Genomic DNA, 24,079 nt, shown 5'->3' with positions numbered 1-24,079 from the left:
CCCACCCCAGTCCAACACCGGCATCTCCACATCATAAATTAGAAGCATTTAATGCTTCTGCCAATTTCGAATCAGACTCGATGGACCGAATGGCCTCTTTCTGCACTGTCTGTTTAGCACAGGGGTAAATCGCTGGCTTTGAAAGCAGACCGAGGCAGAGCAGGAGCACGGTTCAATTCCCGTACCAGCCTCCCCGAACAGGTGCTGGAATGTGGCGACTAGGGGCTTTTCACAGTAACTTCATTTGAAGCCTACTTGTGACAATAAGCGATTTTCATTTCATTTTCATGTTCTATATGTAGAAAAATTCAATGATGCAAAATCGTACTTTGAATGTGAGTCTTTACAAGTAATTAAGTCTTCACAGGTCAGTAGGGTGTGACTGGAGAGAGGGATAATCACAGGTTAAAGAGGACAGTTGGTAGGATTTTGCAAGCGCATGTAATGTGACATGAATCCTGGGTCCTGGTTGAGGCTGTACTCATGTGTGCGGAACCTGGCTAGCAGTTTCTGCTCGGCGATTCTGCGTTGTCGCGAGTCCTGAAGGCCGCCTTGGAGAACGCTTACCCGAAGAGCAGAGGGTCAATGCCCTTGACTGCTGAAGTGTTCCCCGACTGGAAGGGAACATTCCCGTCTGGCGATTATTGCGCAATGTCCGTTCGTCCGTTGTCACAGCGTTTGCAAGGCCTCGCCAATGTACCACGCCTCGGAACATCCTTTGCTGCAGCATATGAGGTAGATAACGTTGGCCGAGTCGCACAAGAATATCCCGCATACTTGGTTGGATGGTGTTCTCACGTGTAATAGTGGTACCCATGTTGATGATCTGGCACATCTTGCAGACGTTGCCATGGCAGGGTTGTTTGGTATCATGGTCGCTGTTCTGAACGCTGGGTAGTTTGCTGCAATCAATGGTCTGTTTGAGGTTGGGCGGTTGTTTGAAGGAAAGTAGCGGGGATGGCCTTGGCAAGATGTTCGTCTTCATCGGTGACTTGTTGAAGGCTGCGAAGATGTCGTAGTTTCTCCGCTCCAGGGAATTCATCAGGCGAATGAGGCTCCGGGAGTTCTTCCACAGACACCAGGAGCATACAGCGAACCCAATGAGACAACCAATGAACTGGAACAGCAGACCGAGAGATCTGTGGGACTAGAAGATCCAGCCAGCAGGAAGGATTGGAAACCCCACCCATTGAAACAACTCTCAGACTCTCTTTAAAACTCATCTCTTACCCCCCTACTCTACTCCCTGTACACACACGACTGCGTGGCAAAACTTGGTTCCAACTCCATCTACATGTTTGCTGACGATACGGCCATAGTGGGCCGGATCTCGAATAACGATGAGTCCGAATACAGGAGGGAGATAGAGAACCCTAGTGGAGTGGTGTAGCGACAACAATCTCTCCCTCAATGCCAGCAAAACTAAAGAGCTGGTAATTGACTTCAGGAAGCAATGTACTGTACACACCCCTGTCAGCATCAACGGGGCCGAGGTGGAGATGATTAGCAGTTTCAAATTCCTAGGGGTGCACATCTCCAAAAATCTGTCCTGGTCCACCCACATCGACACTACCACCAAGAAAGCACAACAGCGCCTATACTTCCTCAGGAAACTAAGGAAATTCGGCATGTCCACATTGACTCTTACCAACTATTACAGATACACCATAGAAAGCATCCTATCTGGCTGCATCACAGCCTGGTATGACAACTGCTCGGCCCAGGACCGCAAGAAACTTCAGAGAGTCGTGAACACCGCCCAGTCCATCACACAAAGCTGCCTCCCATCCATTGACTCCATCTACACCTCCCGCTGCCTGGGGAAAGCGGGCAGTATAATCAAAGATCCCTCCCACCCGGCTTACTCACTCTTCCAACTTCTTCCATCGGGCAGGAGATACAGAAGTCTGAGAACACGCACGGACAGATTCAAAAACAGCTTCTTCCCCACTGTCACCAGACTCCTAAATGACCCTCTTATGGACTGACCTCATTAACACTACACCCTGTATGCTTCATCCGATGCCAGTGCTTTTGTAGTTACATTGTGTATGTTGTGTTGCCCTATTGTGTATTTTCTTTTATTCCCTTTTCTTCCCTTGTACTTAATGATCTGTTGAGCTGCTCGCAGAAAAATACTTTTCCCTGTACCTCGGTACACGTGACAATAAACAAATCCAATCCAAAAAAGTTTTTGGTCACCTGTCCTAATATCTCCTTTTGTGTCCGGGTGTCTCACTTTGTTTTATAATGTTCCTGTGAGGTTGACTGGGATGATTTCTGATGTTAAAGGTGTTATATAAATAGAAGTTGTTGTTGTTGACTGTAACCCTGACCTCCTGTTTTACATCCCATTGGTTTCACAACAAACTCTATCTCTGATGCTTTGCCCCCTGCGGGTTTGCAGCCTCTATAAAGCCGGCGGCCGTTAACTCAGGTCTGTCACCGGGAGCAGGCCGCAGCTGTCACTCGATGTTTGCTCGATGCAAACCCGGGCCCGGAAACTTCTTATTGGGGTTTGGAGCCTTCACCGGGTTTCAGTGAAACCTCCCGGCCGAGACAAGCATCGGCACTGCGCATGCTCCGGCTCACAATGCCCTGGGAGTGATTGACGGCAAATGTGGGCCAATAGGAAGAGAGGGGTAGGCCTGGAGGACCGAGTGGTTGCAGCGGGTCCTCCAATCAACCGTAGTGCATGAGGGGCGGGGCTGAACCCGGTCGCTCACGTGAGCAGGAGCATGCGTAGTGCTGATCACAGCTCAGGTTTCAGGCGGAATTCCTCAACCGGTCAAATCCCGGGCGGTGAGTCCTGAGGGAGGGAGGGATGGAGCCGGCGGGTGGGTCCGGAGACCTCATAAACACTCCGTGTAGGCCCCACACTCCAAACATGAAGGTCGGATCCGGCAGTTCAACCGGCGAAAGCTGCTCGGGCTTTTCTCTGAGACAGGCCCGGGTGGACGAAGAGAGCCTCGGCTTTGCTCCGCCTCCCATTCACTCTGATTGGCTGGAGCACCAGAAGCTCCTGATCGGTCACCCAGACCCGCCTCCTCTCCCTATTGGTCCGAACCCGCCGTCAATCAGTCCCCGGGCATTGTGACCTGGAGCAAACCCTTCACAATCATTGTCAGCTCCCTGGTTTGCAGCTGCGGAGCTTCTCCCTCCCGGGAACAGGCCCAGGTTAACGGGCACCATCCTGCTTCAGACACTGGAGGATGGTTCACATCAGAGCATGGAGGAGATAATAAATAAGAGCTTACATTTTGCACTTAAATCAATGAGGACCCTGATCTGTGACAAGAAAGGAAACCCTGGCAGGTGGGCGGGGAGGATTCACAAACACCCGCTGGAGGCCCCAAATCCTCAATAAGACCCATTGATTTTATTGTCAGTCTGCAGACAGGAGCTGGAGAACTGAACCCAGACAGAGGAGAGAGAGGGAGAAAGCTGGGACTGGAGGAAAGAAATGGTGAGATGGGTTTGGATTTCAGCCCAGGGAGGAGGGAGAGTGTGTGGGACGGGGATTTACAGCTTTGGGGGAACAAGAGAGGAAAAAATGTTCCAGAGAAACTAGAAAGGGCAGCACGGTAGCATTGTGGATAGCACAATTGCTTCACAGCTCCAGGGTCCCAGGTTTGATTCCGGTTTGGGTCACTGTCTGTGCGCAGTCTGCACGTTCCCCCCCGTGTGTGCGTGGGTTTCCACCGGGTACTCCAGTTTCCTCCCACAGTCCAAAGATGTGCAGGTTAGGTGGATTGGCCATGATAAATTGCCCTTAGTGTCCAAAATTGCCCTTAGTGTTGGGTGGGGTTACTGCGTTATGGGGATAGGGCGGACGTGTTGACCTTGGGAAGGGTGCTCTTTCCAAGAGCCGGTACAGACTCGATGGGCCGAATGGCCTCCTTCTGCACTGTAAATTCTATGATAATCTATGAATTGCCTGTTCAGAATTTCTATCCTGGACTGACAGTGATGGCTTTTGTAAACTCCTTTTACAGGGGGTTAGAATTGGAGAATTTGCACATCCTGCATTGACAGTGATGACTTTTGTAACATGAGAGATTACAGCTCTCAGGAAAGATTGAATGGAGAGGGGCGATGTGAGAGAGTGACCATCAATAAACAATAAGTCATGAATACAAGATAGTTACGAATAAAGCCAAGGGGACAATACAGCCAAAATTATTTATTACAGGTTCAGAATGTGCAACTCATTACCTTGGAAAGGAGTTGAGGAAAGTGCTGAGATGTTTTCAAAAGGAAACGTGACAAACACATGAGAGAAAATGGAATCGAAAATCAACTGAAAGGCTGAGATTTGATAGGTGGGACAGACTGGGATGTGTGCCGAGTATTGACAGCAGCAGAATCTGAGAGAATGGCCTGTTTGTATCTTATATATTCACAGTATTTCAATATAATCTTTTACAGAATATTTGCAGATGCAAACATCATGTCGAGATCTGACAGAGTCACTTGATTCATCAGGACCGGCCTTTCAATGTGGAAGGAGAAATGTTTGTCTGTTTTGTCTTTTGGAAACAAAATTCAAAAATCACTGTGATTGGAAAAGCAGCGAGACACAGACATCTAAGTAATTGTCCACAGTTAGCTGTAACTGAGCTGTAACCAATCACACAGCATGAAATTAAATTGCAGCATTTACATCAGGGCGACACCGTACTCCGGCTTCAACTGATGATCCAAGTTGGAGAGACATAAGGACATTTGCACCAAAGGAATCAAGAAGCAGCAATAGGACATTCAGCCCCGTGAGCCTGTTCCACCATTTAATAACATCACGGCTGATCTGATAGTGAAGTCAAATCTTCATCCCACCTACACCTGATAACCTGTCAATGACCATGGAGAAAGCGTGGAAATGTGGGGACTGTGGGATGGGATTCAATTACCCATCTGAATTGGAAACTCATCGACGTATTCACACTGGGGAAAGGCCGTTCACCTGCTCGGTGTGCGGGAAGGGATTCACTCGGTCATCAAACCTCCTGACACACCAACTTGTTCATACTGATAGGAGACCTTTTAAATGTGCTGACTGTGAGAAGAGCTTTAAAAGCAGAAATGATTTACTGATACATCAACGCACTCACACTGGGGAGAGGCCATTCACCTGCTCGGTGTGTGGGAAGGGATTCACTCGGTCATCCCACCTCTTGACACACCAACTTGTTCATACTGATGAGAGACCTTTTAAATGTGCTGACTGTGGAAAGAGCTATAAAAGCAGAATGGATTTACTGTTACATCAACGCACTCACACTGGGGAGAGGCCGTTCACCTGTTTGGAATGTGGGAAGGGATTTAATGATTTGTCAAACCTCCGGATTCACCATCAGATTCACTCTGACCAGAGACCGTTTAAATGTGCTGACTGTGAAAAGAGCTTTAAACACAGAAAGGATTTACTGACACATCAACGCACTCACACTGGGGAGAGGCCATTCACCTGCTCCGTGTGTGGAAAGGGATTCACTCGATCATCACTCCTCCTGAGCCACCAACTTGTTCATACTGATCAGAGACCTTTTAAATGTGCTGACTGTGAGAAGAGGTTTAAAAGGAAAAGCAATTTACTGAAACACCAACGCACTCACACTGGGGAGAGGTCATTCACCTGCTCCATGTGTGGGAAGGGATTCACCTGTTCACACCAGCTTCTGCAACACCAGCGAGTTCACACTGGACAGAGACCGTACACTTGACCCGTGTGTGACAAGAAATTCACTCAGTCATCCCACCTGACTTCAAACCAACTTGTTCACACTGATCAGAGACCTTTTAAATGTTCCGAGCAGCCCGGTTCAATTCCCGTACCAGCTTCCCCGAACAGACGCTGGAATGTGGCGACTAGGGGCTTTTCACAGTAACTTCATTTGAAGCCTACTTGTGACAATAAGCGATTTTCATTTCATTTTCATTTAGATAATGAGAGGTTAGGAACACACTTCAGTTAACTCCCGATAAAAATAAGGTCATTTCAGGAGAATGGAAAAAACTGATTGGTGGGGAAGCTACAAATAATCCTTTAAAAAAAAAAATTCAGAGTACCCAATTATTATTAATTTTTTTTCCAATTAAGGGGCAATTTAGCCTGGCCAATCCACCTAACCTGCACATCTTTGGGTTGTGGGGGTGAAGCCCATGCAGACATGGGGAGAATGTGCAAACTCCGCACGGACAGTGACCCAGTGCCAGGATTCAAACCTGGGTTCTCAGTGCTGTAGTCCTACTGCTAACCACTGCTCCATGTGCTGCCCTAGCTACAAATAGTTCTAATAAATTTATTGAACAGTTCTCAAATGGAAAGACACTTGACCACATTAAAACTAAGGATTTGCAATAGACGTTTGATCTAGCAGGTCACATTTAGGGCAAGATTAGAAACAGGGCATTCATTTAAAGTGATTAGAAAAAGAAGCAATGCTGAGCAAGGCTAGGAGAGTGGGCAAAGAAGTGGCAGATGGAATACAATGTGGAAAAGTCTGAGGTTATGCACTTTGGAAGGAGAAATGGAGGCATAGACTATTTTCTAAATGGGAAAATGCTGAGGAAATCACAAGCACAAAGGGACTTGGGAGACCTTGTTCAAGATTCTCTTCAGGTTAACGTGCAGATGCACTGCAGCCTCACGGCGCCGAGGTCCCAGGTTCGATCCTGGCTCTGGGTCACTGCCCGGGTGGAGTTTGCACATTCTGCCCGTGTTTGCGTGGGTTTCGCCCCCACATCCCAAAGATGTGCAGGGTGGGTGGATTGGCCACGCTAATCATCCCCTTAATTGGAAAAAATGAATTGGATACTCCAAATTTTTTTTTAAAGGTTAACGTGCAGGTTCAGTCAGCAGTTAGGAAGGCAAATGCAATGTATTCAGGTCGAGTGGGCTAGAATACAAGACCAGGGATGTAATTCTGAGCCTGTATAAGGCTCTGATCAGACCCCATTTGGAGTACTATGAGCAGTTTTGGGCCCCGTATCTAAGAAGGATGTGTTGGCCTTGGAAAGCGTCCAGAGGAGGTTTACAAGAATAATCCCTGGAATGAAGAGCTTGTCGTATGAGGAACGGTTGAGGACTCTGGGTCTGTACTCGTTAGGAGTTGAGAAGAATATGGGGGTATCTTATTAAAACTTAGAGTGGACATGGAGAAGATGTTTCCACTTGTAGGAAATTATTCCTTAAAGCTCTCCAAAAAATGCTTTTGGCAGCAAAATCGGGAGGCATTGTGGAAAATAAACAGAAATCACAGCAACGTGTTCATTTTAACCGACCCTCCAGTGACCCACCCTCCAATCCCGAGCAACCTGCACACCCAGATATCTAAAGTGAACCCCTGCCCTACGGAATGGCAGCCCCCCCCCCCCCCACCCCTGCCCACATCCCCGGCCGAAACACCACAAAATACTCACTCTTGTCTCAATTTAATTTGTACCCCGAGAAAGGCGCAAACACCCGAAGCAGCTCCAATATTCCCCCTCTTGACATACTCGGTTCCGACACATATAATAACAAGTTGTCGGCATACAAGGGCATCCTGTGCTCTATCCACCCTCCGCACTATTCCTTTCCATACCCCCAAACCTCTTGGCCAGTGGCGATTTTGCGATGGCCAACGGCTCAATCGCGAGTGCAAACCCAAGGAAAACCCAAAAGCTTTCTACAGGTATGTCAGGAATAAAAGAATGACTAGGGTAAGAGTAGGGCCAGTCAAGGACAGGGATGGGAAGTTGTGTGTGGAGTCTGAAGAGATAGGCGAGATACTAAATGAATATTTTTCGTCAGTATTCACTCAGGAAAAAGATAATGTTGTGGAGGAGAATGCTGAGACCCAGGCTATTAGAATAGATGGCATTGAGGTACGTAGGGAAGAGGTGTTGGCAATTCTGGACAGGCTGAAAATAGATAAGTCCCCGGGGAATGATGGGATTTATCCTAGGATTCTCTGGGAAGCCAGGGAAGAGATTGCTGGGCCTTTGGCTTTGATTTTTATGTCATCATTGGCCACAGGAATAGTGCCAGAGGACTGGAGGATAGCAAATGTGGTCCCTTTGTTCAAAAAGGGGAGTAGAGACAACCCCGGCAACTATAGACCGGTGCGCCTCACGTCTGTTGTGGGTAAAGTCTTGGAGGGGATTATAAGAGACAAGATTTATAATCATCTAGATAGGAATCATATGATCAGGGATAGTCAGCATGGCTTTGTGAAGGGTAGGTCATGCCTCACAAACCTTATCGAGTTCTTTGAGAAGGTGACTGAACAGGTAGCGAGGGTAGAGCAGTTGATGTGGTGTATATGGATTTCAGTAAAGCGTTTGATAAGGTTCCCCACGGTAGGCTATTGCAGAAAATACGGAGGCTGGGGACTGAGGGTGATTTAGAGATGTGGATCAGAAATTGGCTAGCTGAAAGAAGACAGAGGGTGGTGGTTGATGGGAAATGTTCAGAATGGAGTTCAGTTACAAGTGGCGTACCACAAGGATCTGTTCTGGGGCCGTTGCTGTTTGTCATTTTTATCAATGACCTAGAGGAGGGCGTAGAAGGGTGGGTGAGTAAATTTGCAGACGACACTAAAGTCGGTGGTGTTGTCGACAGTGCGGAAGGATGTAGCAGGTTACAGAGGGACATAGATAAGCTGCAGAGCTGGGTTGAGAGGTGGCAAATGGAGTTTAATGTAGAGAAGTGTGAGGTGATTCATTTTGGAAGGAATAACAGGAATGCAGAATATTTGGCTAATGGTAAAGTTCTTGGAAGTGTGGATGAGCAGAGGGATCTAGGTGTCCATGTACATAGATCCCTGAAAGTTGCCACCCAGGTTGATAGGGTTGTGAAGAAGGCCTATGGAGTGTTGGCCTTTATTGGTAGAGGGATTGAGTTCCGGAGTCATGAGGTCATGTTGCAGCTGTACAGAACTCTGGTACGGCCGCATTTGGAGTATTGCGTACAGTTCTGGTCACCGCATTATAGGAAGGACGTGGAAGCTTTGGAGCGGGTGCAGAGGAGATTTGCCAGGATGTTGCCTGGTATGGAGGGAAAATCTTATGAGGAAAGGCTGATGGACTTGAGGTTGTTTTCGTTAGAGAGAAGAAGGTTAAGAGGAGACTTAATAGAGGCATACAAAATGATCAGGGGGTTAGATAGGGTGGACAGTGAGAGCCTTCTCCCGCGGATGGAAATGGCTAGCACGAGGGGACATAGCTTTAAACTGAGGGGTAATAGATATAGGACAGAGGTCAGAGGTAGGTTCTTTACGCAAAGAGTGGTGAGGCCGTGGAATGCCCTACCTGCAACAGTAGTGAACTCGCCAACATTGAGGGCATTTAAAAGTTTATTGGATAAGCATATGGATGATAATGGCATCGTGTAGGTTAGATGGCTTTTGTTTCAGTGCAACATCGTGGGCCGAAGGGCCTGTACTGCGCTGTATCATTCTATGTTCTATGTTCAAACAGCAGGGGGGGGACATAGGACATCCCTGCCTAGTCCCACGGTGGAGAGAAAAGTCTCTCGAGCTGATGTTTTTTGTGCGGACACTGGCCCCGGCTCCTTATACAGTAGCTTTACCCAGTCCACAAATCGTGGACCAATCCCAAACCGCTCCAGAACTGCTATCAAGTGTCCCCATTCTACTTGGTCAAATGCTTTCTCGGCGTCCATTGCCACATCCACCTCTGTTTCCTTCCCCTCCGCCGGTGCCATAACCACGTTCAGTATCCTCCTAATGTTCGAAAAGAGCTGCCTCCCTCACACAAACCCCGTCTGATCTTCACCTACCACCTTCAGGAGGCACTCTTCCTGCCTACCTGCCAGTACCTTCGCTAATACCTTTGCGTTCACATTTAAAAGTGATATGGGCCGAAACAACCCACACTCCATCGGATCCTTATCGTTTTTAAGCAACAGGGAAACCGATGCCTGCCCCAAAGTTTGTGGTCACATCCCCTTCCCTCTCGCCTCCTCAAATATCTCCATCATCAGGGGTGCCAGCTTATCCTGCAGACACACCAGCGAGTTCACACTGAGGAGAAGCCATTCACCTGCTCTCAGTGTGGGAAGGAATTACATAGAAACACAGAAAATAGGAGCAGGATGAGACCATTTGGCACTTCGCGTCTGCTCTGCCATTCATTATGGTTATGGCTTATCATCCAACTCAATAGCTTAATCCTGATTTCCCCTCCATATCCTTTGATTGCCTTCGCTCCAAGTGCTATATCTAACTGTTTCCTGAAAACATACAATGTATTGGCCTCAACTATTTCCTGTGGTAACAAATTCCACAGGCTCACCACTCTCTGATGAAGAAATTACTCATCTGTCTAAATGGTCTACCCCGTATCCTCAGACTGCGACCTCTGGTTCTGTAAACTCCCACCATCGGGAAAATCTTTCCTGCATCTCCCCTGTCAAGCCCTGTTAGAATATTGTAGGTTTCTATGAGATCCCCCATTCTTCTGAACTCCAGTGAATACAATCCTAACTGATTCAATCTCTCATACGTCAGTCCCACCTTCCCAGGAATCAGTCTGGCAAACCTTCGCTGCGCTCCCTCTAGAGCAAGAACATCCTTCCTCAGATAAGGAGACCAAAACTGCACACAATATTCCAGGTATGGCCAAACCCCTGTATAATAACAGCAAGATATTCCTGCTCCTGTACTCGAATCCGCTCGCAATGAAGGCTAGCACACCATTTGCCTTCTTTACCGCCTGCTGTCGCTGCATGCTTACCTTCAGTGACATGTACGAGGATATCCAGGTCTCGTTGCACATTTCCCTCCTAATTTATGACAATTCAGATAATAGCCTGCCTTCTCGTTTTGCTACCAAACTGGATAACCTCGCATTTCTACTAATTATACTGTATCTGCCATTCATTTGCCCACTCACTCAACTTGTCCAAATCACACTGAAGGATCTCTGCAAGCTCCTCACAGCTCACCCTCCCACGCAACTTGTGTCATCTGCAAATTTGGAGATATTGCATTTTGTTCCCTCATCTAAATCGTTAGGTGACACAGTGGTTAGCACTGCGGTCTCACAGAGCTGAGGACCGGTGTTCAATCCAATAAATAATTGTGCATATGGTATGTCTGGAATTTCAGAGTATTGAAAATAGTGTCATTGACGTGGTTATTACACAAAATTAAGACTCAACCTTTATCAATAAATTGGTGAGGACACCGAGTGTAATATATCCTCGTTTGCGGACAATTAGAACAAATGTACATTTCTATAAAACCTCTCACTACCACTGGACCTCCTAAAGTGTTTTAAAGCCGATGGAGTACTTTTGAAAAATATTCACTGTTGTAATGTAGGAAGCTGTAAGTACACATGTGTGATCACATTTAGTTTTTAAATTGTTATTTTCATTATTAAAAATAAATTTAGAGTACCCAATTCATTTTTTCCAATTAAGGAACAATTTAGCATGGCCAATCCACCTCCCCTGCATATCTTTGTGTTGTGGGGGTGAAACCAACAAAACCACAGGACGAATGTGCAAACTTCACATGGCAGTGACCCAGGGTCGGGATCGAACCTGGGGCCACTGCGCCATGAGGCAGCAGTGCTAACCATTGCACAACCTTGCTGCCCGTATATTGTTATTTTCATAGTGTACTCACTGGCCTTAGTAATAAGGTCAAGAAGCCCTTTTATACCTCTGACATGTGCCTTTCTGCAGCTCTTTCACCTGTACCTTTTCTATATTAACTATGTATTGATTTCATTGCAAAAAACAATAATTACATTGATGATTATTCAGTAGTGAACATTGATTATCATGAATAAATTGGTGTATTAGGTAATTATATTGTAAAGACTAGATCTTTATTTTCAAAAATAACATGATCAACCAAAATGGTTCCAGAAACTGCAGAGCTATCAGAATTTGTTTGAAAATGACTCTATAATTTTGCAAAGTTACTAGATGTGGTGATAAGCCTGTAGATAATATTACACGTACTCAGCAGTGTGACCTCCCACCAGGTGTTGTCAGACATCAGTCAGGGAACATCAGGCTACCAGCAGAAGGTTGTAAAGCGTACATGAGGACAGTCGCACATCAGGGTAGTTCCAAGAGAGTCTCATGTAACTGTGATAACTTAGTCTGTATAGCATTCTGATCATTACCTTACCACGTGTACATTAATAAATCATCGTTCTGGCTAAGTCACCAGCATTTCTGCAGAATCATTGCAAGACAAGATCACAGAACACAATACTAGACATCGTATACTGCCAAGTGTATGTGGAATAGGCAGTGGCGGAATGGTATTGTTACTGGGCTAGTAATCCAGAAACTCCGGTTAATGCTCTCGGGATCTGGGATCGAATTTGCCTATGACAGATATTGAAATTGAAATTCAATAAAAGCCTTGAATTAAAAGTCTAGTGTTGACACTGTCAATAGGGGGGCCACAGTAGCACAGTGGTTAGCACAGTTACTTCACAGCTCCAGGGTCCCAGGTTCGATTCCCGGCTTGGTTCACTGCCTGTGCGGAGTCTGCACGTTCTCCCCGTTTCTGCATGGGTTTCCTCCGGATGCTCCGGTTTCCTCCCACAGTCCAAACATGCAGGTTAGGTGGATTGGCCAAGCTAAAGTTCCCTTTGTGTCCAAAAAGGTTGGGCGGGGTTACAGGGATTAGGGTGGGAGTGTGGGTTTAGGTAGGGTGCTATTTCCAAGGGATGGCGCAGACTCGATGGGCTGAATGGGCTCCTTCTGCACTGTAAATTCTATGATTCTATAATTTTTGTAAAAACCCATCTGGTTCACTAATGTCCCTCAGGAAATCTGCACTCCTTCTGTGGCCTGGCCTACACGTGACTCCAGATCCACAGCAATGTTGTGGTTGACTTGAACGTGCCCTCTGAAATAGACTCACAAGAAACGCAGTTCAAGGGCAATTGGAATGAGCAGTAAATGCTGGCCCAGCCAGTGACACCCACCTCCCATGAATGAATTATTTTTAAGAAGGCTCATTGTTCAATCTGAAAACTAGTAAGAAACTGTCTCTTTTATTGGATTTGATTTATTGTCACGTGTGCCGAGGTACAGTGAAAAGTATTGTTCTGTGTACAGTCCAGATAGATCGTTCCAGACATGAAAAAACAAAGTGCGGATCTTGGCAGTTTGCTCAGTTCACAAAAGAATTTAACGGCTTTGTAGACGCAGATTAACATTTTAATCACTGTACAAAACTCATCTACTTGTAATGGGTGCTCATATAGACAGACTCAAACGATACTGTCATTGAATTAGAGGAAATGGCAGAGATTTAACTGAACCACCTTTTTAAAAAATTTGGCCTTCATGATAGAGAAACAGGAAAAGCCACTCAGGGTGATGAGGAAATCCAGGCTCAGTGCGGATTTGCTGTCAGCCCTCCTTTCTTATACATGAACGGGATTGAGGCTGCAGAATGTTTCACACCAAAACACAGAGGGGTCAAATATAAGCAACACCTAATTCTCAATTCTCTTCCATTTAACGATATTTTACTTTATTCAAAAGCTGTCTGCGGTCAATCTCAACAAAGTAAAAGTCTTACAACACCAGGTTAAAGTCAAACAGGTTTGTTAAGAATCACTAGCTTTCGGAGCACAGCTCCTTCCTCAGGTGAAGAGGAAGAGGAAAGAGCTACGCTCTGAAAACTAGTGATTCAAAACAAACCTGTTGAACTTTAACCTGGTGTTGTAAGACTTACTGTGCCCATCCCAGTCCAACGGCGGCATCTCCACATCATGGCTGCATTCTCAACAAAGATTCATGGGATTTGTATTACCCAGTGACCCACGCTTTCTTGGTCACTCATGTTTGCAATTCAATGGTGCATATTTCAGAGATATTCAGAGTGAAGTCTCGAGAACTATTCGATTCAAAATGAAGTCATATATAACATAAATATTCCGATGTTCAACATTGAATAATGAAACAAATATTGAGTAAAATTGGTGGAAATTTTCTGTCGGAAGATAAGAATGATGCATTAATAATTGAACAGAGAGCAATGTTCCCATTAGATACTGCTGAACAAATGCTGAAGTTCCATATGTTATGGTTTTACAAGTTGAGACACATGTTTTAAAGACACAGTTGTCTTCTTGTAATTAGTGACCTGGCTTCTCAGCCGAACCATTGAAAGCTGCAGCAAGACTGTGCAGTTGAACGTTGCACAGGGCCATTGGGTACTGTGCTGCCAGCTGTTTCTCTAGCACAGAGGTTATCAAAGTCAGCTAACGTGTGAAAGGTGTCTGGTTCGAAACTTGCTAGAAGCATTAAATGCTTCTCATTTAATCTGAGGAAATCTTTGCACAACATACGTTTGTCCCTGAATATTACCTGAATCTTGTATGTTGGAGGAATAGGAGATTTAGTCTCACATCAGCCACAAAAAATGATTCAGTAAAGTCTGAAGTACTGAATTTTCAAGAAGCAATGAGCTGATAAAGATTTCCCTGCTTTAAGACAGTTTGGATATTCGCAGTTTGTTCATCCACAACAGTATATAATGGATTGATAGATGCAGATGAACATAATAACTGTGTCAGTCATGTCTAATTGTAAGATAAAAGCAACTTATTGCAGATGCTTCAATCAGAAACAAAAACTGGAAATACTGGACAATCTCAGCAGGTTTGACAGCCTCTGTGGAGCGAGATGGCAGCTGTTGTTCCGGGTCTGGGTGACTCTTTGTCAAAGCTGGAGAACTGGAAATGGGGTCAGATTCAGACTATTGTGGATGGGCGGGGGTGGTGGATGGGGTGGCGGGCAGAGGTCTCGTGGAGAATTGGGACTGGATAGAGGGCCAGCAATAGGTGGAGAATGACTAAAATGTCTTGGACAGAAAGAAAAAGGGAATGTAAATGGGGTGATCAAGGCTAAGAAACTCACCTAATGAAGGAGCTGCGCTTCGAAAGCTAGTGACTCCAAACAAACCTGTTGGATGTTAACCTGGTGTTGTAAAACTTCTTACAAGGCTAAGAAATGTGCTGATAGTGGCACGTTAAGTGATTAGACTGTGTTAATGGCAGAACTAAAGTAAGCAGTGTGTCAGAGGAAGACTAGGAACAGGGAGCAAATTGCCCAAGTGGTGTGAATGTGTGCTTGGGGGGAGCAATTGTGAGGGAAGAGAGGTCAATGGAAGTAATGAAAATGTTGCTGGAAATAAACATGTGAGGAAGGTGGAGGAGAGTAATACGTGACATGGCCTCTCAGCCTAACTATCAGAAGCTGCAGCAAGACACTGCAGTTGAACATAGCACAGGTCCACTGGCTGCTTCGCTGCTGCCTGTTTCTGTAGCCATGATGTGGAGATGCCGGCGTTGGACTAGCTTTCAGAGCACTGCTCACCTGAGGAAGGAGCTAGTGTTTGAAACAAACATGTTGAACTTTAACCTGGTGTTGTAAGACTTCTTACTGTTTCTGCAGTGTAGTGGTTATCATGTTCATCTAACGCCGCAAAATGTCCTCCGTTCAAAACTGGGCAGGAACATCGAATACTTCTCGCTTAGTTTGAGGGAAGTTGGAGAACATGCGATTGTTTCTGCATGTCACCTGAATCCCATATATTAGATATATATTTGGTCTCATCTCGGCCTCAAACAACATTCAGAGAAGTCGGAGGTAGTGAATATTGAAGAAACAAAGATCAGAAAAAGATGATCCAATTTTGACACAGTTCGGACATTCGCAGTGTGTTCATCTCACAACAGAATTTAATGGATTTCCGGATGTAGATTAACATTTTTAATCACCATCTGAAACATATTTAATGGTAATATGTGCTCATACAGACAGAGACAAATGATACTCCAACTGAATTAGAGGAAATAGAGATTTAACTAAAACACCTTTTTGAAAATCGGGCTTTGTGGGAGAGAAATAAGAAAAGCCACTCAGGGAGATGAGGAAATCCAGGCTCAGTGCGGATTTGCTGTCACCCCTCCTTTCTTATACATGAACGGTATTTAGGCTGCGGAATGTTTCCTACCCAGAACAAAGAGGGTCCAATATAATGAACATATCATTCTTAAATCTCCTACCTGTGAAGATATCTGATTGTGTTTAAAAACTGACTGGGGCCAATCTCAGATGAACACAAGGGAACTTGTATTACCCAGTGACTCGATTTATTTTCTTCGTCATTCATGTTTGCAATTCAATGTTGTATATTTCAGAGAGTCTCAATTTCAGATGTGGACATAAATATCAAATAATATCAAGTTTTGAATAATGCAACAAATACTGAGTAAAATTGTTTGATGATTTTCGAAGGGAGATAAGAATGATGTTATTACTGAATGAGAGGAAATCATTTCACCCGGAGATATTTGCTGAGCGGACATTTCTACATTTAAAAATTAATTTGAAATCAAATAAAGTAAACTACTTCAGCAAAGTGATCTCTAGAGGGCTGTGTTAAGCTTTACAAATCCTTTCCCTCTCTAATAGACAGACTCTGTAAACAGGATGTAGATCAAATGTAATTAGACTCTGTTATCAACTCAGAAATAATGACGATGCTTCAGCAGAAAAGACACTTTTGTAAATTCAATATGAAACAATTGCATGATTACATAATGTTTATATCGTAAACTACACCATCTTCGTGTCCAAATCTTCTGATCATTGGACCAGGGGAACGTTCTCGTTTAAATCAAACTGCGCAAGGATTCTGCAGAAACTCCTTTTTCAAAAGCAAATTGGAAGAATAATTGGAAGAGAGAATCCTCAAGATCACAGAAAGAGAGAAGGACATTGAGACTAATCGGTTTGCTCTTTTCAATGTCTATATTTGTGTTGGGAGTATTTTCACGTTTACAGACAAGACAACACATTTTCCAAACACCAGTCCAATGGGCTCATTGTCAGTCAGCTGTTTTTCAGTGTACAGGTTAACACATTCCCCTCACACACCAAATGTCCCTTATTCGAAACTTTATTGACGTTACTCGTCTAAATTTGCAGATGAGTTGTATCCTTGCTATTTGTTGTTCAATAGTTAAGCGAATACATTATCTTACACCCGCAAAGTTCCGATTGATATCCTGCAAAATACTGTGATGGAGACTGGCAGGAATCGCAGTCAGAGAGTTCACACGTGTTAACTCTGAATGGTTTTCTAATGTCATTGCTGATTATAGCATTTTATGATTCTAATGTCGGATCGATTTCTCCGCCACTTGCCTAAGTTTTCAGTTGAATAGTACTCTGACAATAAAAGGTTCTTCATTGCAATAAGGACGCACAGTTTACTATTCCCGGTCAGTGCACGAAGCGCTGTTCCCTGTTTCTGTAGTGTAGTGATGATCATGTTTGCTTAAAGGCCCTCGGTTTAAACCCGCACAGAAACATTGTCAAAACCCATTGGTTTCCGTGTGTGGAAATGTTACATGATTGACATTTCCTTTATCCATTTACACTCATCCCGAATTGCCCTTGAATTGAGTCGCTGAGTTAATCTGCCGCGTGGAACCCCGGTCCCCAGAGTTCCAGCCTGGTTCTTTGCTTTACTGGCCCAGAGACAATTACACTATTCAACCACCAGCCAGTTCCCCAGTGAATCCAATATTACCTGAATATAATAACTTTCAAGCACGTGTCATTTGCTCTGACATGTACCTCAAAATGCATTCAGGGTCAGCTGAAAATTCCCGGCACACTGAGCAGGGACACAGATGCTCCTATTTTGACTCGGCACAAATATTAACAGTTCGTTCAATGGCGACAAATGCAGGTCAGCGGCTGGGATCCTGCAGCGAGTAACTCACCTCCTAACTCCACATCCTAACTGTCCACCATCTACAAGGCACAAGTCAGGAGTGTGATGGGTACTCTCCACTTGCCTGGGTGGGTGCAGGAACTCACTAAAGACATCTTAGACAGCACCTTCCAAACCCAAGACCCCGAGACCCTGAAAGTTCCCTTCCCAGCCACTCCCCATCCTGACTTGGAAATATATCGGCTGTTCCTTCACTGTCACTGGGACAGAATCCTGGAACTCCCTCCCTAAAAGCACTGTAGGTGTACCTACACCAATGGACTGCAGCGGTTCAAGAAGCAACTCACCACCACCTTCTCAATAGCGAATAGTTGTGGGCAGTAAATGCTGGAGCAGCCAGTGATGTTCACATTTCCGAATGGATAAAATGAAACAGACAAGAGAGTTGCCTGAATCCACCACCATGGAGTCACCTGGATTCGTGAATGGAGATAAGGGAATGTCCACTCACATAGTCAAGCTTTTCGAAAATGTCTCGGTTTTCTTGGGAACGTCTTGGTTCCCTGCAGCGTGAGCTCAGCTTCTCAAAGGAAACCCAATGTGAATGAATCCCGCCGTCTGCACCGCAAAGAAATGAAGAAAACATGTTGGTTGACCAACAGAAAATAACATCAAAGGGCTCGTCCGGGATTTGAACCCGGGACCTCTCACATTTTCCTCCAGCCTAAACCCCGAAGCGAGAATCTTACCCCTAGACCAACGAGCCAGTAAGAAAGCGATCATCGAACCAAAAGATACTTTCATTGCCATCCACAGCCAATCAGATATCTGCGGAAATGCTGGGAAATTTCAGGAAGTCAGGCAGCATTTGTGGTCGGGGAAACAAAATTCATCTTTCACCTCCGTGACCTTTCATAGAAACCGGGAAAGGTTAGAAATGTAGAAAATTAGAAGCAAGTGAAATCCCGGAGGGAGCAAACAGAACAACAGGAAAGGGCTTAAAAGGGGACAAGTCAGGAGATATTAAATGAGAAAATGTCTTGGTTCCCTGGCCACAGGGTGAGGTTAGCATCGAATCAGAGAATGATTACACCACAGAATGAGGCCATTCGGGCTGCCGTGTCTGTGCCAGCTCTCTGTCAGAGCAATGGAAGAAACAAAGAAACAAAAGATGTGTCTGGAGGAGCTGTCAATGGCAGATTGATCAACAACTGTCGCCCGGACACAAAGAACAAGTGGAAACAAGATTCAAACCCAAATCTGCGATGTAAGGACACACAGAATGGGGGCAGCATTTACAGTGTTGCACACACTCTGAGTGTGAAAGCTGTATTGAGCCCAGTGGAAAAATGCGCGGCTGTTCCTCGAGTGTTTGTTGAGCTTCTTTCGAACTCTGCACATGTGCTGCATCATTCTAGAAAACAGAATATTCAGTATCACAGAAGAGTATCACAATAGCAGAACAGGCTGAAGGGACGAATGGCCGACTTCTGCTTCTATCTTATCCGTTAGTATGTGCTCCCGTGTGTGTATCATTCTATAAAACAGACCATTTACTATCAGAGAATCAAATTTCGTATCTTTGCATGATGGGAATGTGCAATTCGAAACACAAACAGGTCAGCCACCTTGTTGAATAGTAAGAAGTCTTACAACACCAGGTTAAATTCCAACAGGTTTGTTTTGAATCACTAGCTTTCGGAGCACTGCTGCTTCCTCAGGTGAATGAAGAGGTGGGTTCCATAACCACATATAACCACCTGAGGAAGGAGCAGCGCTCCGAATGCTAGTGACATCGAAACAAACCTGTTGGACTTTAACCTGGTGTTGTAAGACTTCTTACTGTGCCCACCCCAGTCCAACGCCGGCATCTCCACATCACATATAGAGACACAGTCAATGATGCAAGATGATACTTTGAATGCGAGTCTTTGTATCATTGACTGTGTCTATATATATGTTTATGGAACGCACCTCTTCACTCACCCGATGAAAGAGCTGTGCTCCGAAAGTTAGTGATTCGAAACAAACCTGTTGGACTTTAACCTGGTGTTGTCAGACTTCTTACTGTGCCCACCCAGTCCAACGCCGGCATCTCCACATCTTATTGAATGGCTTAGCAGCCTGAAGGGGCCGAATCGCCAACTGCTGCTTCTATTTCATCTGTTCGTATGTTTGAAAACAGAGAGGAACCATTGACTGAGTCAGAACCTTAAGGTGAATATTGTGGAGGGTATTTGATAAGGAGGAAACGTGTGGCCATGTCGCCCTCTGGTGGACATCATCACAACTTTACACCGTTCGGACATTTGATGAAAACAGAAAATGAGAGTGTCAGTTCCAGGGGAATAAATGCAGCGGGGGAAACATACACAGAAGCTGCAGTTTGTCCACAAACATCGCCGGCACCGACACCAGTTGAACCGACAGGAAATAAAAGTTAGTTTAATCGCTGTGGTTTGTGGTTCATTGTGCAGCTCAGAGCGGGAAATACCTGCAGACAGAAAGGAGATGGGAACTTCCAAACTTAAATTAATTCACTTACTGTTTTATGTCCTGGTAAGTGTTATCCAAGCCTGGCCATTCACCAACCGCATTTCCCCACAAACAGACGCTGGACACGATCCCAGAAATTCCAGTTCATTCTTTCTGTTTTTCGGGAATGACTTCCCACACTGGGAACAGCATTGGTGTATTTTACATTGCCGCCAAATTCAACCCTGAGTCTGATCCAATTCGCCGGGGCGACCCTGAGGGAATTTCCCCGAGAGTTGTAAAACACTTTGGGATAAACAGTCTGTGTAACCTGTTGGACGAGATGTAAGGACGTGCTTACCTTGTGAACCAGTGGCGCAATGGATAACGCGCCAAACTCCCCATCGGGACATTCCAGGTTCGACTCCTGGTTGGCTCGTGGTAAACGTTTAGACATCAGTTTCAGTCCATGAAAAAATGCATTTTCAATAACTTTAACCCAATTCAGTTGATCGTTTAGATTTACTTTTGGTAGTCTTTTTGACAAATCCCAGTGTATTCTAAAGGGACAGAAACTGACACAAATCAGATGCCAGAAATGTTGGGGATGCAGGGCTTAGTGAGAGGGAGGAACTGAAGGAGAATCATTGAATCCCTGCAGTGCAGGAGGACACCATTCGGCCCTTCGAGTCTCCACCGACCTTGGAAAGAGCACCCTAACTAGGCCCACCCCCCGTAACCCAGCCATTTCGCATGGCCAATCCACCGAGCCAGCTTTGCCCTTTGAGCCATTTAATTCCTGACTTGTGACTGTTGATGGTGAAGAGGCTGGGAGGGGATGGAGTGGGGGGTGGGGGTGAATTACTCTCCGCAGGATTCCCAGCCGGTCTTTTAGTGTTAATCAATTTAATAGAATAACAGCGAGATTCCCAGCCTCTGACCTGCATTTGTCGCCATTGAAGGAACTGTTAATATTTGTGCCAAGTCAAAACAGGAGCATCTCTGTTCCTGCTCAGTGTGCCGGCAATTTTCGGCACTTCTGCTTCTCCTGAATACCTTTCCGGCATAGATGAGAGCAAATGACATTTGCTTTGTAAGATATTATATTCAGGTAATAATCGATAGCGGATTCACTGGGGGAGTGGTTGGTGTTGAGTTGTGTTGTTGCGGATTCACTGGGGGAGTGGTTGGTGTTGAGTTGTGTTATTGCGGATTCACTGGGGGAGTGGTTGATGTTGAGTTGTGTTATTGCGGATTCACTGGGGGAGTGGTTGGTGTTGAGTTGTATTATTGCGGATTCACTGGGGGAGTGGTTGGTGTTGAGTTGTGTTATTGCGGATTCACTGGGGGAGTGGTTGGTGTTGAGTTGTGTTATTGCGGATTCACTGGGGGAGTGGTTGGTGTTGAATTGTGTTATTGCGGATTCACTGGGGGAGTGGTTGGTGTTGAGTTGTGTTATTGCGGATTCACTGGGGGACTGGTTGGTGTTGAGTTGTGTTATTGCGGATTCACTGGGGGAGTGGTTGGTGTTGAGTTGTGTTATTGCGGATTCACTGGGGGAGTGGTTGGTGTTGAGCTGTGTTATTGCGGATTCACTGGGGGAGTGGTTGGTGTTGAGTTGTGTTATTGCGGATTCACTGGGGGACTGGTTGGTGTTGAGTTGTGTTATTGCGGATTCACTGGGGGAGTGGTTGGTGTTGAGCTGTGTTATTGCGGATTCACTGGGGGAGTGGTTGGTGTTGAGTTGTGTTATTGCGGATTCACTGGGGGAGTGGTTGGTGTTGAGTTGTGTGATTGCGGATTCACTGGGGGAGTGGTTGGTGTTGAGTTGTGTTATTGTCACTAAACTGGCAATGCAGAGAATCAGGCTGAAGCTCTGGGGACCGGGGTTCCACACGGCAGATTTACTCAGTTCAAGGGTTATTCGGGATGAGTAACAATGAAAATGTCAATTATGCAACTTTTCCTACACACTTAAACGAATGGGCCTCGACAATGTTTTTACGCGGTTTCCAATCCAGGGTTTTTTGAGTGTAAAGTAAACAAGACAATCACCACACCACAGAAACAGGCACCGAGTTTGACCCTCTGACCGAGAACAGGAAACCTACATTCTTGTTGCACTGAAGAACCTTCTTTTGAGGGAGTCCAATTCGGCTGTAAACTTAGACAAGCGGCAGAGAAATTGATTTAAGATTATTAATAGAATCAGAAAATGTCGCAGCACATTAGAAAACCATTCACACTTAACACGTGTGAACTCTCTGACCGATTCCTCCCAGTCCCCATAATGGTGATTTTGCAGGATATCATTTGAAACGGGTGTAATGTAACGGATTCACTTAATGAGTAAACAGAAAACAGCAAGAATACAACTCATCGCCAAATGAGGAACGTCCAGAATGTTTCTGCCCGGTTTCGAACCGGGGACCTTTCGCGTGTGAGGCGAACGTGATAACCACTACACTACAGAAACAGCTGGCTGATATTCGCTCCAATGGGCCTGTGTAGAAAGCTGCCACTGTTCTGTCACTCAGTTACACTTTGGAGCCTTTGTTTTTTAGAATTCGGCTGTTCTCATTAGGAATGCTGCAGAGAGACTAATAAATCAATGTAACCATAAAATAACAAAACGAAATAAGTGGCACCTCGATCACCTCGACCAGCTTTTCAAAAGAACAATCTTTTGATTAGTCTCAATGTTTTTCAACGGCCTTGAGTTTTCTCCATTACAGCTGATCGTCCAATTCGCTTTTGAAAAAGGAATTTCTGTCGAATCCATGCCCAGTTTGACTTAATGATCAAGTTTCACTGGACCAGACGATGTGGACACGGAAATGATGCAGTTTACGATATAAACAACATGTAATCATGCAATTGATTTCATACCAAATTTATGAAGGTGTTTTTTCCTGATCAAGCATCTCTTCATTATTTCTGAGTTGATATACAGAATTTAATTTTATTTGATCTACAGCCTGTTCACACAGTCTGTCTATTAGAGAGGGAAATGATTTTTAGAACTTCACAAAGCCCTGTTGAGACACTTTGCTTAAGTAGTCCACTTTATTTGGTTTCAAATGAATTTTCAAATGGAGAAGCGTTCTCAGGGTGGAATGATTTCTGCTCATTCAGTAATAACATCATTCTCATGTTGCTTCTAAAAATGTCAATCAATTTACTCAGCATCTGTTCCGTTACTCAAAACTTAATCTTATCTGACATTTATGTTCTCATTTGAAAGTGAGACTCTGAACTATACAACATTGATTTGCAAACATGACTGACAAAGAAAATAGTTCGAGTCACTGGGTAATACAAACCCCATTGCGCTCATGTGAAATTGAGCAAAGTCAGCATTGAAATGAAATGGGAGAGTTTTACAGGTAGAGATTTGAGAATGATATTTTCATTATATTTGATTCCTTTTTGTTCTGTGTGTGAAACGTTCTGATGCCTTCATCCCGTTCGTGTTGAAGAAAGAGGGACGTCACGGGATCTGTACCGAGCCTCGTTTTTCTCATCTCCCCGAGTGGGTTTTCCTATTTCGCTATCATGAAGACAGATTTTTAAAAATTTGATTCTATTAAAATCTCTGTCATTTACTCCAATTCAGTCACAGAATCGCTTGTGTCTGTCTTTGTGTGCATGTTTCAGACGGTGATTAAACCTGCATCTGTCAACCTATTAAATTCTGTTGTGGACTGAATGAACGGCTAATATGTGGACTTTGTCAAAATGCAAAGTTTTATTGGAGCAATTCTATAGTGATAGGTTATACCCATCATGATAGATTGAGCAGGCTAGGGACGTTTCCATTGGAAAAGTGAATGATTGAGGAATATAAACATATAGAAGTGTTTTAC

General features: G+C 44.9%; 1 protein-coding gene and 2 non-coding genes across 3 annotated transcripts in view; 1 reads left to right on the top strand and 2 right to left on the bottom strand.

The window, feature by feature from the left end:
* The window catches only part of LOC140419082 (uncharacterized), an 81,677-nt gene that overhangs the window by 33,744 nt on the left and 23,854 nt on the right, over positions 1-24,079 (top strand). The gene's annotated exons all lie outside the window — the stretch shown is intronic.
* On the bottom strand, positions 18,415-18,504 carry trnap-cgg (transfer RNA proline (anticodon CGG)). Its single transcript is given in 2 exon segments — positions 18,415-18,450; positions 18,469-18,504. It is a non-coding gene; the product is annotated as a tRNA-Pro (tRNA).
* trnav-cac (transfer RNA valine (anticodon CAC)) lies at positions 22,617-22,689 on the bottom strand. The gene has a single exon. It is a non-coding gene; the product is annotated as a tRNA-Val (tRNA).

This window comes from Scyliorhinus torazame, chromosome 5, assembly GCF_047496885.1.
Source record: "Scyliorhinus torazame isolate Kashiwa2021f chromosome 5, sScyTor2.1, whole genome shotgun sequence".
NCBI lineage: Eukaryota > Metazoa > Chordata > Chondrichthyes > Carcharhiniformes > Scyliorhinidae > Scyliorhinus > Scyliorhinus torazame.
This window is presented reverse-complemented; position numbering and strand designations above follow the sequence as displayed.